The sequence below is a fragment of the Periplaneta americana genome, chromosome 2, assembly GCF_040183065.1.
Source record: "Periplaneta americana isolate PAMFEO1 chromosome 2, P.americana_PAMFEO1_priV1, whole genome shotgun sequence".
In the NCBI taxonomy this organism is placed as follows: domain Eukaryota; kingdom Metazoa; phylum Arthropoda; class Insecta; order Blattodea; family Blattidae; genus Periplaneta; species Periplaneta americana.
The window spans coordinates 165,252,562-165,267,097 of NC_091118.1; the positions used below are offsets into that span (position 1 = coordinate 165,252,562).

A 14,536-nucleotide genomic window follows, 5' to 3' on the forward strand; every position below is an offset into this window, starting at 1 on the left:
CACGAGTATGATATGTTCATACATCCACAAGTACCTTTTAGCACTACACTCATTTCGCTGTCAACTCACTCACTGCACTGAAACTACGACACATTTCACTGGCACTATCCTGATTTCACTTACTTACTTACTTTACTTACTGGCTTTTAAGGAACCCGGAGGTTCATTGCCGCCCTCACATAAGCCCGCCATCGGTCCCTATCCTGAGCAAGATTAATCCATTCTCTATCATCATATCCCACCTCCCTCAAATCCATTTTTATATTATCTTCCCATCTACGTCTCGGCCTCCCTAGAGGTATTTTTCCCTCCGGCCTCCCAACTAACACTCTATATGCATTTCTGGATTCGCCCATACGTGCTACATGCTCTGCCCATCTCAAACGTCTGGATTTAATGTTCCTAATTATGTCAGGTGAAGAATACAATGCGTGCAGTTCTGTGTTGTGTGATTTCACTACACTTCAAAAACATTTCACTGTTCAAATACTTTGCACTACCACTATAAACTATACTTCACTGACATAACACACTTCACTGACGTAACACACTTCTTCACTGATACAACATTTCAAATAACAAAACATAAATTATACCCTTTAAATCATGTGCATAATATACTACCGTCTATTAGTAAAGTCCTTAAGACTATTTTTTAATGCAATAAATACAACTACATTTTTGGTTAAAATAGAGATACAAGGAAGAACGAAAAATAAAGAGTCAAACAGTAATGCAAAAAGGAGAAATGAAGAAATATGAAAGGAAGAAACAAAAGCAAGCCAATAAACATGATAGTGAAAACATAAAGCAAATATCAAAGGAAAAACAAAAAGGTGAAGGATAACCTAAGAACGGAAAAATCAAAATGAAAGAAAGGACAAAAACAAAGCATTAATTATAGAAGGAAGGAAGAAAAGCAAAGAAAAATGAATGGCAGAAAATAACACATGGAAACATAAATTAAAGGAAGACGAAAAACAGTTAAATATGAAAGGAAATGCACAGAATCAAAGTGAAACGAAGAAAGAAAAAGAAAAAAATATGTGAATGGAATAAAAGACACAAAAACTGACAGGCTTGTGTTACTGTTTTATATTTTATTCTTGTTTTTTATCATTAGGGATTTGGAGTTTACTATTGATCTGTTAAATTAACAACTTCTTAATTTCACTGTGTTAATATCGAATAATTTAACAATTTTAACAAACCATTAGTGATATACATGTGCTAAAAGTGTGTAATAAAGAAAAATATGAATTTTGTTATTTAATATTTTTATATTTGATTTTATCATTGAGGATATAAGTGAACGTTTCTTTTGCGATTAAAAAATAAAAAAATTACAGAGGAAAAACAATAAAATTCACAATTCTCTTAAAGGTAATGTCATCATCTAATTCAGTAGGCCTATATTGCTGCAAAATGTAACACTGTTCCTAATGAAAAGTAGAAAAGGATGACTGAATTCGTGGTGATAAATTCTTCTTCACCAGTTTTGATAAGAAAAATATAAATTTTTCAGTAATAGCCTATACTGAATTAAATGACATCACCCTTATGAAAATTGTGACTTTGATTTTTTTTTTCTACTGTACTCTTCAAATGATTAATACACATATGATCTGTGGAGAAACTTCCGGGCTTATACCGCGTTGTCTTGGTATAGTGGCTGACGTTTCAACCGCTGTGTTGTGATCATCTTCATTCACTGCTCTGAAGATGACCACAATCCTAGATCATATGTACCCCAGATAGGTCGGCCTTATAGGTTTTGACGTTAACAACTTTTGTCAGGTTTACTACACTGCCATCTAGTTGTTACATAAGGAGTAACGTCATAATTCCCATTTGAATTGCATTAGCGACTGTACTGCCATCTCGTGTTCGTTTACGGCGGACGGGTGGCGATCCTGGTGTTGTTCTCTTCAAAGTGCAAACGATTTTAACATAGCGACGACCTATCTGTTACATATATGATCTAGGCCACAACACAGTGGTCGAAACGTCAGCCACTAGCACCAAGACAACGCGGTATAAGTCCGAAAGTTTCTCCACAGTTCATGTACACCGGCCGCGGAAGCCTACGCTAATCAATATACATATGAGTTTGTTTTCATACCCAAAGATACTCCTAATACATAAGTATTTTATGTGAAATAAGTTAATATACTTCGTGCACATTTCTTGATCTTGTTGGTGTTCTTTGCTAATAACGGAATTTAAGATTTTTATTCACCGTAAAATAGGGTCCATAATAATTGAACAGCTTCCCGGAGAAAGGATGTAGGCTAATATCAAATTATTGATTTAGGTGGAAAAAGTAATTTTGAAGCATTTATTTATAACAATAAATTATTGCCTTCAATGACTGAATAGCCTAGACTTGTGTCCTCTATTAATCAAATGGTTGTGCTAGTAAATGTAGGCCTAATGAAATATGACCTTCAAATTACTTTCCTTTCTCCTGAAACATGAATTACAGTTTTGTTGGTTACATCCGTATTCCGGGGAGGTCTTCAATTATGCAATTTCTTGGTAAACTGACATATTTACACTGCTTCTTGCTCCTAATTCAAATGACATATTTGATATTAGAATTAGTATCGCATTATGTATATTTAGTTGTAAATGTGTCTGTTTACAGTCCAAAGTCTAACACAAACCTGAAGAGAAACAATAAATTGATAACCTAGTACATGACACGGAAGTCGCGTAATGTTTACACGAATCTATTAAGACAGCCTTGGTCTTTTCGATAATGTTTTATTTTAACTTTACGCAAGACCCTCATTTATTTCCCTAACCCTGAGACGGCAGTAGTCTCCGGCATCAAGGTTCATCAGAAGAGGTGTGACAAGGCACTTGTGACTGTGACTCTACAGTCACGCGCTCGGTGAAGGTGAAAGTGGTTCAGAAGGTGGTCGTTGACAGGTGCACTTTGCTGTTTTATCGAATATCAAATTAAATATCAAAGAAAAATACCGTTACGATAACTTCTACTTCAAAATTTTCGCGGGGATACACGTTTTCGTCTTCGCTGGAGGAGACGCCTCTCCTAAATAATTCAGCGGACTTTATTTGTAAAGCAGTGACAGAATTATAATACACTATCTACTAAAAATTAATTGGGCACTGTTTTTACCCCTTTAGAACCTCGTGGTACCACTTCTTGTTGCTATAACAGCAGCCACCCTGTCAGGCATACTCTCCACTAGTTTGTGTAGGATATCCACTGGAATGCGTCGCCATTTCTCTTGCAACATGGCACTCAATTGAATAACATTAAGGTACTAAGTATTGACAGTAATATACAAAATGACTAATAATGATTAAAATGCACTACATATGGACAGTAATAAACAAAATGACTAATAATAACGATTAAAATGTACTACGTATTGACAGTAATATACAAAATAACTAATAACGATTAAAATGTACTACGTATAGACAGTAATACAAAATGACCAATAATAACGATTAAAATTTACTGCGTATAGACAGTAATATAGAAAATAACTAATAACGATTAAAATGTACTACGTATAGACAGTAATACAAAATGACCAATAATAACGATTAAAATGTACTACGTATAGACAGTAACATACAAAATGACTATTAATAGCAATTAAAATGTACTATGTATAGACAATAATATACAAAATTACTAATAATAACGATTAAAACGTACTAACTATATACATTAATATACAAAATGACTAATAATATAAATTAAAATGTAGACATTAATATACAAAATGACTAATAATGATTAAAATGTACTACTTATAGACTAATAATAACGATTAAAAAACGTACTACTTATAGACTAATAATAACGATTAAAACGTACTACTTATAGACAGTAATATACAAAATGACCTTTAATAAAAATTAAAATGTACTATGTATAGACAATAATATACAAAATGACTAATAATAACGATTAAAACGTACTAACTATATACATTAATATACAAAATTACTAATAATATCAATTAAAATGTAGACAGTAATATACAAAATGACTAATAATGATTAAAATGTACTACTTATGGACTAATAATAACGATTAAAACGTACTACTTATAGACAGTAATATGCAAAATTACTAATAATAACGATTAAAATGTACTACATATAGACAGTAATATACAAAATGACTAATAATGATTAAAACGTACTACTTATAGTCAGTAATATACAAAATTACTAATCATAACGATTAAAATGTACTACATATACTAGACAATAATATCTAGATGACTAATAAAATTATAATAAAGATTAAAATGCACTACATATAACAGATGATCACCACAAAAGAAATTTCTTGCTCATTCTAGCTGCTAACTCCAGCAAGAAACTTAGTGTCCAAAGGACTGGATGAGTCCAGTTGTATCTTATTTGTCCTGTGTTACCTTATTGTTAACTCAACTTTATCTCAGTCAACAGACAATGTAAGTGGAACTCTGTAATACAACTGCTGGAATAAGTGCCGCTTAGACGTAAGAAAATAAAGCAGACACTGTGTTATTTTTGACTACAGGAATATGACTACAGTTTTACTCTAACACAGAGATTTATTTTTATCTGAAACTGAGTTTCTATCACCTGCAATGTAGGATATGTATGCTTCTTACAAAATAACCTGTGTGGAACCCACAATGGCGAGATCGTTGACCACCGAGACAGAGATGTGATGTCGGTGATTACAAAAAATGTGGTCAGATGCGTAATTACTCAGTCCAGTGAAGCTCTGCGAATCCGAGCCTTCTCCCCACTCTGGCTTCTCATCCTCACACGTTAATTACTCTATCTGAGACCGGATTCTATTGCTTCTTGCTGTATGAAATGCATAAGCCAGTAAAATTGCAGTGGAAACAGACAAGTATCTCGACTTTTTCTTTCGTATAAATTAGGTCAAGTTTTCCTGAACCTTAAAGTAACTGTAAAGCAACTCCAGATCGAAGCATCCTACTTCTCTCGCCAAATATCATCTCGCTCTCTTCAATTCCATCTACTCTAGATAACCCTGCATTTGTTCATTGTTATTTATTATAATGAGACTAGAATCATAATTGTGTACTTTGTATGTTATTTTTATATGTATGGGTAAATTATTTTAGATTGGGAGTTACGAAGTTTACTATTACAAATTATTATTTTTTTTATTATTCGCTTATTATGTTTCTTTTTCTAAGGCCGTGGACGATTGGAGCACACATTTGGTTATCACCTGGTTGTACGTGTTTGTTGTTCTGGTTCACTGACATTGAGACTTGCATCAATACTTTACTTTCGGTAGAAGTATAGTCCAAGCTCACACAACTTAAGAGTTTTGGTACCAACTTCCTAGCTCTGCTTGTAACTAGTTCCTTCACATCTTTCCCATAGAAACATACAGTAGCTAACACACTTCGTTCATGAAGCAAACACACACACATGAAACAAAATGCGTATAAATGTTTATGCTCGACCATGCCGAAATGTAGTAATTATACACTTGGTAGTAGCCCTTTAACGGACCTCATTAAAGTACACCTATTCATTAAAGTTCAGGTTTTCAACCAATCAGAAAGCACCATTGTAGCAATATGAAAGCGCAAGTATCGATTATTCTCGGATATGCAATCGAAAGACAACTAGCGAAACGTCACGGGAGGCTGGAAATCCAATACTGTCGCAGAAGGTTATGTTCTGTTACTATAATAATTAGCGTTAATTGTAAATAATATTCAAATAAATTCAATTTGTCATCTCGTTTTTCAATGTCTAAATCAATTTCCAGGTTATATCAAGATTAATGTTCATTTTACTCTCTAGATTATATCAAGGTCAATGACATTTGTTCCTCGGAAAAAATCAATACTTTCGCGTCTGCGCACATCTCACAATTTACGAGATTGCACAAGGTCACTTCCGCTCCCCAGTCAGATAAGAATAATATGAATACTTATGAATAATTTCAAGTTAGAAATATGGTAGAGCATAAAAAGTCGTATGAAACTTGCCTATAATGGTAATTAAGACGCTCGTATGAAAAATATGAAACTCGCTTGCGCTCGTTTCATAGACATACTCGCCTCTTAATTACTACCATTATAGGATCGTTGCATAATGTACTATTATAGGTCATTCGTTATCTCGTGAAACCAAATGAATGCGTGCGTCGTAGATCATAGCAAGAATCTTACGGTAGGGGTAAGTAAAGCCCGGTTCAGACGGTGCTTGTTTCCAAGCTGGCTAGCAAGCTGGATGCCGTGTTGACTGCGGTGATTGTTGTTCTCGCGGAGCTCGCTCTTTTCACAGTTCAAATTGGAAAATCATCTGCTGTTTCATTTGTTGCCAACACTCATGGTCAAAAAGAAACTAAACCGTGAGTGGAAAACAACTAAAGTCCTACATTAACAATAGTAAATGTCATAATAAGGTAATTAAGCCGTAAGTGCAAAACAGCAAAAGTCCGATATTTAATTGTTGTTTCTTAGAAACTAGAGAATATAGAAAAAAACAGATTTAGTTAGAAAACAATGAACATGGCGACATGGTTTCAATGGTGATACTATATCATCATCTTTGGTTCCAGCCTGCAAACCAACACGAAAAATAACAAGGAACCTACACTCGAAATCCAGCAAGCTAGCCACCAAAGCAGCCACCAGAGCGCATTACTTCCAGCAAGTGAGCACGCAGGGTAGCCATCAGCGCAGCCACCTTAGAATCCATCACGGAAACAAACACTGTCTGAACCGGGCTTAAGCTAGCTAGCTGCAAGTGGCAGCATAGCAAGGAAGGGAATCTTCCAAGGCTTTCCTCTTCCCTTCACGCGCAAATAGGTTTCACGAGATAACGAATGGGCTCTACAAGAGAACTATCTTGGACGTGAAGTAAAGAGTGAAACCCCTCTGAGCACAACAGTCACTCGGATCACCAGGAATAGCAGTTGGTTTTTGGCATGGCTTGGCTATGTTTAATGAGGGTCGTACTGCTTGACTGGGTCATGCACTTAGGCATACCGAAACCGTTGTTCGCCTTGTATGCGATGATTTTTCCAAGCTCAACAGTGAACACTTGGTGGCATTTGTACATCCGATGTTGACAGGAGGGCCATTCTGCCTGAGCCCTTTCTGAGCAAGGTTCCTTCCCGAATAAGACCTTCGATGACTGGACCCGGAGTCCCAAGAACCTATCACCAAACCGTGGATCGAATCCGGGCAGCCTGGCTGGAAGACTAGCTTGCCACCACTGATTCGCAGACGCGGTTACCAGTTTCTTTGTAATGGCATTAAGTATTCAAATATTGTGACAAGATACTAAAGGAAATGCAAATATGGCCTTCCTACAAATGCATGAAGCAAAATACGTGTAAATGTTTACAAGAGAACGTATCATGGACGTAAAGTGAGAACACTTCCTTAAAATACAAGTGTGTGTATGTGTGTCCCTATATACATATGTGTATGTATTATTTAAGAGATGTTGTCAAAATTGATTGGAAATTATTTAAGTGCTGTAGAGTCGATGAAGTTTGTTGTTTACCAATGCATTTACAAAATGAAGTTAACTTTGAGTAAGCCTTATTTGGGCACCTTGAATGGTACAGTCTTACATAATCTTCGACAATTTGTTTATATATTTTATGTTGGCAAAGAAAAATAGATGTATAATTACTGTATATTATCTAGTTCCGTTCAGGGAGAAGTATTTCGATTTCGTAACCTTTTCACAGACAACTTGTTAGCTTTACAGTCATTTAGTTTCAGATATTTACGACCAGACTTTTAAATCTACAAAAATAAACGAGATACTAATACCTATTGCATCCTAATGAGTCCACTTGTGTCGCAAGTGAAACGGAAATGTCATTAGTACGAAGTAACATGGAATTAGGCGTGCAACCGAATTCAGTGTTACAGTGTTAATCCCAGAACCTTGAGCGCAAGCTCATTTCCCGTCTAACGGACGTTCAGAAGAACTAATTTACAGGGTAAGTAAACTGTGATAGATAAAAATATCAATATGGAGCCCAGAAATAATCGACTGAAAAACTTCATGAAATAATAAATGAAATCGAAGGAAGTAATTCTGTAACAATAATAAAACAATGTCCGAAAATAAAAGTCTCTATCGTTAGAGGGTGCGGAAATCCTTGATAGAGTGACCTATATTTCTCGGCACGTAAAATCTGAAGTAATAGATTGAAGGTAAGATTGATCAGCTTAATATACTTTCAAGACAACTTTTGTCAATTCCACTATGCTGCCATCTATCGACTGCAAAATAAGTCACGTTACAACCGTGACTGAATTTCATAGAGTAATAGCTTGCAGCTGTACTTCTATCTGTACTGTTTTCGCTGTAAGAAAAATCCCAATGTAAACACAAGCACGTTGCTGTCATACACGTGATTGGCTTCCAGTCGAAATACTCACACGACGCAGGAAAATATAGTTCCGTATTTGGAAACCATAAGCTTGTATTATTTTAAAATAAAAATTGAATTCTAGTTGTTAAGTACGATGAAACATATAACTTCACTTAATATTTAAAACGCTATGTAAAAGAAATACTATTTTTATATTTTGTTATTTACTATGAACGCGGATGAATATCAAGAGTAATACCGAGGTAGTCTGTTCTTGTAACAAGCTGGCGTCACTTGAGCTCGTAGTTGTTCACTAAGCACGTGGTATTGTAATATGGCTTCTGCATTTTGGAAGGAATAACTCCTTTGTCCGGCAGCTATTGACTTTACACGTAAGTTTAAAATAATTTAATTACAGTAATTATAAAGTGAAAGTTTCCTGAGCAAAGTAGTGTATAGTAGTGAGGTTAGATCTACTTGACGAATAACAGGAAATGTTTAACATGAAACAGAATGTACAACAGTGGGCGGGAGAATCTATGGCGCCAAGCTGCGGCCAATGAAGCCACACTTCAGTCACGTGCTATTGTTTACATTAGGATTTTGTTACAGCGAAAAGATTATAGCGGTCGTTACCAAAAATGTCATTTTCGACAGTGGAATCCTAGTGGTTGTTTTCTTTTATATGTTGCCATTAAAATGGGACACACCATTAAAATGGGACACACTCACGGACAGGAGAACGCGAATTCGATTATGCGCACTGTTCAAAACATACAGAGGTGAGCCTGCCTGGAGAGAAATGAAAAATAGGTTGCAGCCCCCAAATTACTCTTCAAGGAACGACCACTCATATAAATTGAGGGAAAGAAGGCAGAGGACGGACACTGGAAAGTTTTCTTTTCTCAATCGTACTATCAGGGACTGGAATGCTTTACCTGCAGACTTACTAAAGGCTTTACCAACAACCAAAAATGTATTTAAAAATAGGCTTAAGGACCTTACTAATAGACGGTAATTATACACAATATTTAAAGGGTGTAAATGATATGTTGTTATTGAAGTGTTGTATCAGTGAAGAATTATGTTGTGTCAGTGAAGTGTGTTGTATCAGTGAAGAAGTATGTCGTGTCAGTGAAGTGTGTTGTGTAAATGAAACGTGTTCCTGTCAGTGAAGCTTTATAGTTTATAGTGGCAGTGCATAGTATTTGAACAGTGAAATGTTTTTGAAGTGTTAGTGAAATCAGGATAGAATCAGTGAAATGTGTCGTAGTTGCATTGCAGTGAGTGAGTTGATAGCGAAATGAGTGTAATTTGAAAGGTACTTGTGCAGATATGAACATATACTCGTGGGTTTTAGTTCGATCTTAATTTTAAGATACAAATTAGATTTATTTCAAATGTTATTTTAAGTGATCGTTTCATTTAATTTAGTATATTCTCTGTTGTTGTTGTTGTTGTTATTATTATTAATTATTGTTAGTATTAATTATTAGTATTATTATTAATTGTATTTTAATTATTAAGTTTATTATTGTCATTATTGAGTGTAATTAGTTACCACTGCCACCGGGTATATACCCACTGCAGTGTGAATAAATACATACAATTTCATAACATGAGAATGGCCAATCTGATATATATGATCAGGGATAATACGAATTTTGGTGGTCTTGTTTATAAGGAACTAAACGCAGAATGGAGGACTTAAGAATCTTACTATAAAGCTTTAATAGCAAAATGAAAACAATGTAATTTTGAAATGAGTAAATGGAACAGATGTAATATAATGTCGTCTACAAGACATTATAAAATTTAAAGAACTTATTTAAACTGGAATCCAGCAGCCTGGATGAATTCCTTGCACACTGGTGCAGCATGAGCTGGCGGACTTGCTCGAACATCCGTGGCATTTTTCTAACGGGGTCTGCGCGAACTACGCTCTTTGCACCAGCTTCTCCTGAGTTTCGCATACAACAGTGCGCATTTGGGTACATGCAGTGGATTGCCTATTTACTGGAACATACCTTGGAATTCGACGCTTCTAGTAGTGATCGTTGGTTTATTGTTAAAAATTACTTGGCTTGACATCATCTATTATCCCTCGAAGTTTATCCAATTTTTATGCACGCTTTAAATAACCTTGTATAATTTTATGCACCCTTAAGTAATTTTATTCCAGATAGATTTGTTAGTTCTCTGTTTGAATCTCTCTTGCAGTTTGGTGATATAATAGTTAAATAACCAACTCCAGAATTTATCTCCTTGGGCTGGTTAAAGAAAAGACTATTTATTGAAATAGGTAAAAAGATAAAAAAAAATAAGTGATTCGTTTATATTTTCATTTAAGGGGACACGTATGATTTTTAAAAATTCTATAATTGTCATCCAAATTGTATCAATTTTAAACTACATAAACATACTATCATCTTTACAAAATTCGGTGTCATTAGAGCTAATAGTTTTTAAATTATATATATTTTTTTAATATATCATATTTACGTCACTAAAAAGGCTCCTTGCGACAAAGTTTTAACATTTTTAATTCATTTTTAGTAGGTTATTTTACGACGCTTTATCAACATCTAGGTTATTTTTAATTCATATTGGCTCAAAAGTTGAAAATAGTAATGGAAATATAAATAATGTAGCCCTATTTATTAGCTTTTTGAGCTCGGTATAAATAGAGAATCGCAATTTTCTCAATTTTTCGCCATTATTTCGCCATAGTGTCCCCTTAATTTCATGCGTATAGAGAAAGGATATTCGTTCAAATCTAATACTGAAATAATAAGAATATGTAGTAATAAATTTATTAAAATATTTTTCTTCTTCTTCTTTCCCTTAGTTTAACCTCTCCCTTGTAGGTGCATTTACACGACCCACGCCACCCGGGCCTTACAGGGCCGCGACCTGTCGGGAGAGGAATTAAGCTATGGATCACATATATACTTTTTTGACCACACAAGAACATGGAGGGCCTCCCCGGACGAGGGATCAGCTCAGTGCCAGGGCCACCTCCGATACAACACAAACATTTAACACATTACACAGCATTCACTCACACATATGAAAGGATTAAGGGAAGGATCGCCGTCCATGGCCGGACTTTCAAGAGGTACAATCCCGCAATTTGCCTGGAAATAACTGAGGAAACCATTAAAAACCTCAGTTAGGATTGCCGGCCCCTGGGATCGAACCCCGGACTCCCGAATGCAAGGCCAGCCCTCTACCACTCCGCTAGCCCGCTCGGTTATTAAAACATTCACTAGGCTATATTTATGCAAGTACAATTAATGTAACTGTAACATTTCATCGCTGTTGAATTTCCTCCTGTTCAGTTGAAAGCCTAGTTACGCAGTATTGCAGACCATAAGACATAATAACATGAAGTAAAACACTGAATGCGCACCGCATCATTTCCGCGTTTTCATGAAATTAATTATTCCACTTATTGCTGTTAATATGTTAATATATGTGGTATCAGTGCCCTTCATAGTCGCTTTGTCATGCGAGGTAAGCAGCGGGTAGCGAGCTGTGTACAATACGAGTATGTAGTTCGAATTTCCCAAGCAGTTTATATTTAAACAATGCACTGAATGAGCTGAGGAACTGAAAGTCAGAAGCTGCCTCCTAGTGTTGGAAGCAGACAGAAATAATCCCAGACGGAAACACAAGCCAGGTAAGATCCTTAGAGCCAATTGAAGACACATTTTGTGTCGAGAAATTTAGTTTCATAGCTATTTTAAGCGGAAGGCAGTCACAGAATTGTTCCTGTAAAAATATTATGTTTCTATATGGAGAGTCCCATATTCATACTCGACGCAATTTTACTGTTAACATCAGAGTGTCAATCATAAATAGACCGAGGGTTTGCATGAAAATGCTTGTTTTTATTGATATGTCATATTAAAGAAGTAGGCCTACTCATATGTCTTCATTTTTCGAATAAAGAATATTCGAATAATGCCAATTTTATTTTCATAGTGTATTTCAAAAGTTTGGTGAAAATGTATGCAAGAAGCAAAGAACGGGCGTAGGTAAATTCTCTTTCTTAAATCGAACTATAAACGATTGTAATGAACTATCTGTAACGGTCTTTGGGAACTGTCCTTCTTTAAGGACATTCAATAATAACTTTAAAAAGTGTTTATAAATTGTACATGTTACAAAAGATATGTTACATTACATTAATTGGACTGAGTTACTCAATAAGAGACCAAGCGCCAAAAACCTGTTTCGAAATATTGGCCATTGAAATAAATGTTTTTTTATAAATCATTTTATGCAAGAAGAATTATAACATTCATACTATTACAAAAACATAGCACAAATAATACCAAAAAAGGCTAACCGATTATTAATAAGGACCAGTAGTTGAATTATTATTTTAAAGCAAAATAAATAAATAAATTTTATGTAATAAACGAATTTTTGCTTATAAATAGCAGTAAACTTCAGATATATCTTCTTCTTTTTTTTTTTTTTTCAAATTGTCGGTTGGTCTATTATTGCGTAACTCCGTTCAATTAAAGTGGCATGTATTTTGCTTAGCCTGAAACTTTCTTTGGTTTTAATTGTAAGTTAGTTTTAAAAAACAATAGGTAGCTTGTAAGTGGGTCTTAGACTAGCAATTTTAGATGAATATACTAGTTTATAAGTATGATTCTACGTAATAATAAGAGTGTAATTATTGATTTGTTATGTGAAATGTTGTATCAATGAAGTTGTAGTTTATAGTGGTAGTTAAAAGTTTTGTTCAGTGAAAAGTTTGTAGTGTCAGTGAAACATGTCATAGTGCCAGTGCAGTGAGTGAGATTAGAGTGAAATGAAAGTAGTGAAAGACTATCAGTGCAAAATAATACACATGTGCGTACATGGATATGTGTCAGATATATGTATATATGTGTAATGTGTATATACTAGTAGTCAGAAAGTAACGGAACTTCGGGTGGCAAGGCCATGCTCTATAGGCAACTTCTCTGCCTTATCCGTGTGGTATGTGACCTACTCTTCAGGCGTATAGACTCAGTGCGGCTGCGCATGAGAATGGGGAAGACTAACGTAGCCGGAAACCAATCGAAATGCAGTGCAGCTCTCAGCTTCGTGTAGTGAAGACGTGTAATATAGTGCAGCTCTCAGCTTCGTTTAGTGAAGACGTGTATGTGTATGTGGTAAAATGAGCTTGAAAGAGCAGAGAGGGAACATTAAATTTTGTGTCAAATCGGTAAAACAATTACTGAGACTTTAGCACTCATGCGCCAAGCGCATAGAGAAGAAGCAATGTCTCGGACTCGAGTGTATGAGTGGCACAAGCGCTTCACATCAACGGATGATGAACCACGTTCAGGAAGACCCAGATCGGCAAGAACGGAGGAAATGATAGCTCGAGTTGCACAAAAATCAGACAAGACTGCAGATAGTCAATAGTTTATGTGGCTACTTTCTTAGGCACTTCGTATGGTTCTGTGCAGTCCATTCTCCACAATGACTTGAAAATGCAACGTGTGTGTTAGCACGTTGTTCCAAGAAGCCTAACAGATGACCAGCGGGAAGAGCGGCAACTGGTTGGTGAAGACCTGATTTACAGGGTGGACCACGATCCAACTCTCTTACACAGAGTGATAAGACATGGTTGGGATTATTACCTGGTTGGGTTTTCCAAGGTTTTTCCAACCGTAAGGCGAACGTAGGATAAACTAGGGCAGGGTTAGTGAGCGCGCTCGCGCTGACAGAGAAATCAGCTGGATAGGAATGATAAACAACGCAGAGGTTCAGTGACGTGCCATTCACAATTAGTGCAAGACGTGCTTCGCTTACATATGTACATAAATACTACATTTAATTTTCTGTTTACAACAATTGTAAATATAGCTTACACAGTGCACGCCACTGGTCGATTTTTATGTCCACGATGAACACAATTGCGGGAGTAGAAGGAGACCGCTATCTGAAGAAGATCGCTCAAGCTAAGGCATAAATTCTCCAGGCCTGATCTAGGGCGAATCGTCAACCACATCTCGCCAAATACTATCTCGCTATCACCAATTCCATTGATGCTAAACAATCTAGTAGTTAATACAACGTCGTTAAATAACCACTAAAAAGAAACTATTACTGTTACTACTGTTGCTGCTGTGTTGCTCACCTATAACTCTTTCT

The 14,536-nt window shown here is 35.6% G+C and overlaps 1 protein-coding gene across 2 annotated transcripts in view; it reads left to right on the plus strand.

Moving 5' to 3' along the window:
* The window catches only part of LOC138694769 (very long chain fatty acid elongase AAEL008004-like), a 173,099-nt gene that overhangs the window by 82,072 nt on the left and 76,491 nt on the right, over positions 1–14,536 (plus strand). The window contains exon 1 of one of the 2 annotated variants that reach the window (XM_069818801.1): positions 11,951–12,056. The exons of the other annotated variant lie outside the window; for it this stretch is intronic. The gene's annotated coding sequence lies outside the window, so the exon portion shown is untranslated. Of the gene's footprint in view, positions 1–11,950; positions 12,057–14,536 lie in introns of those variants that run through there. 2 annotated transcript variants of the gene reach the window in all.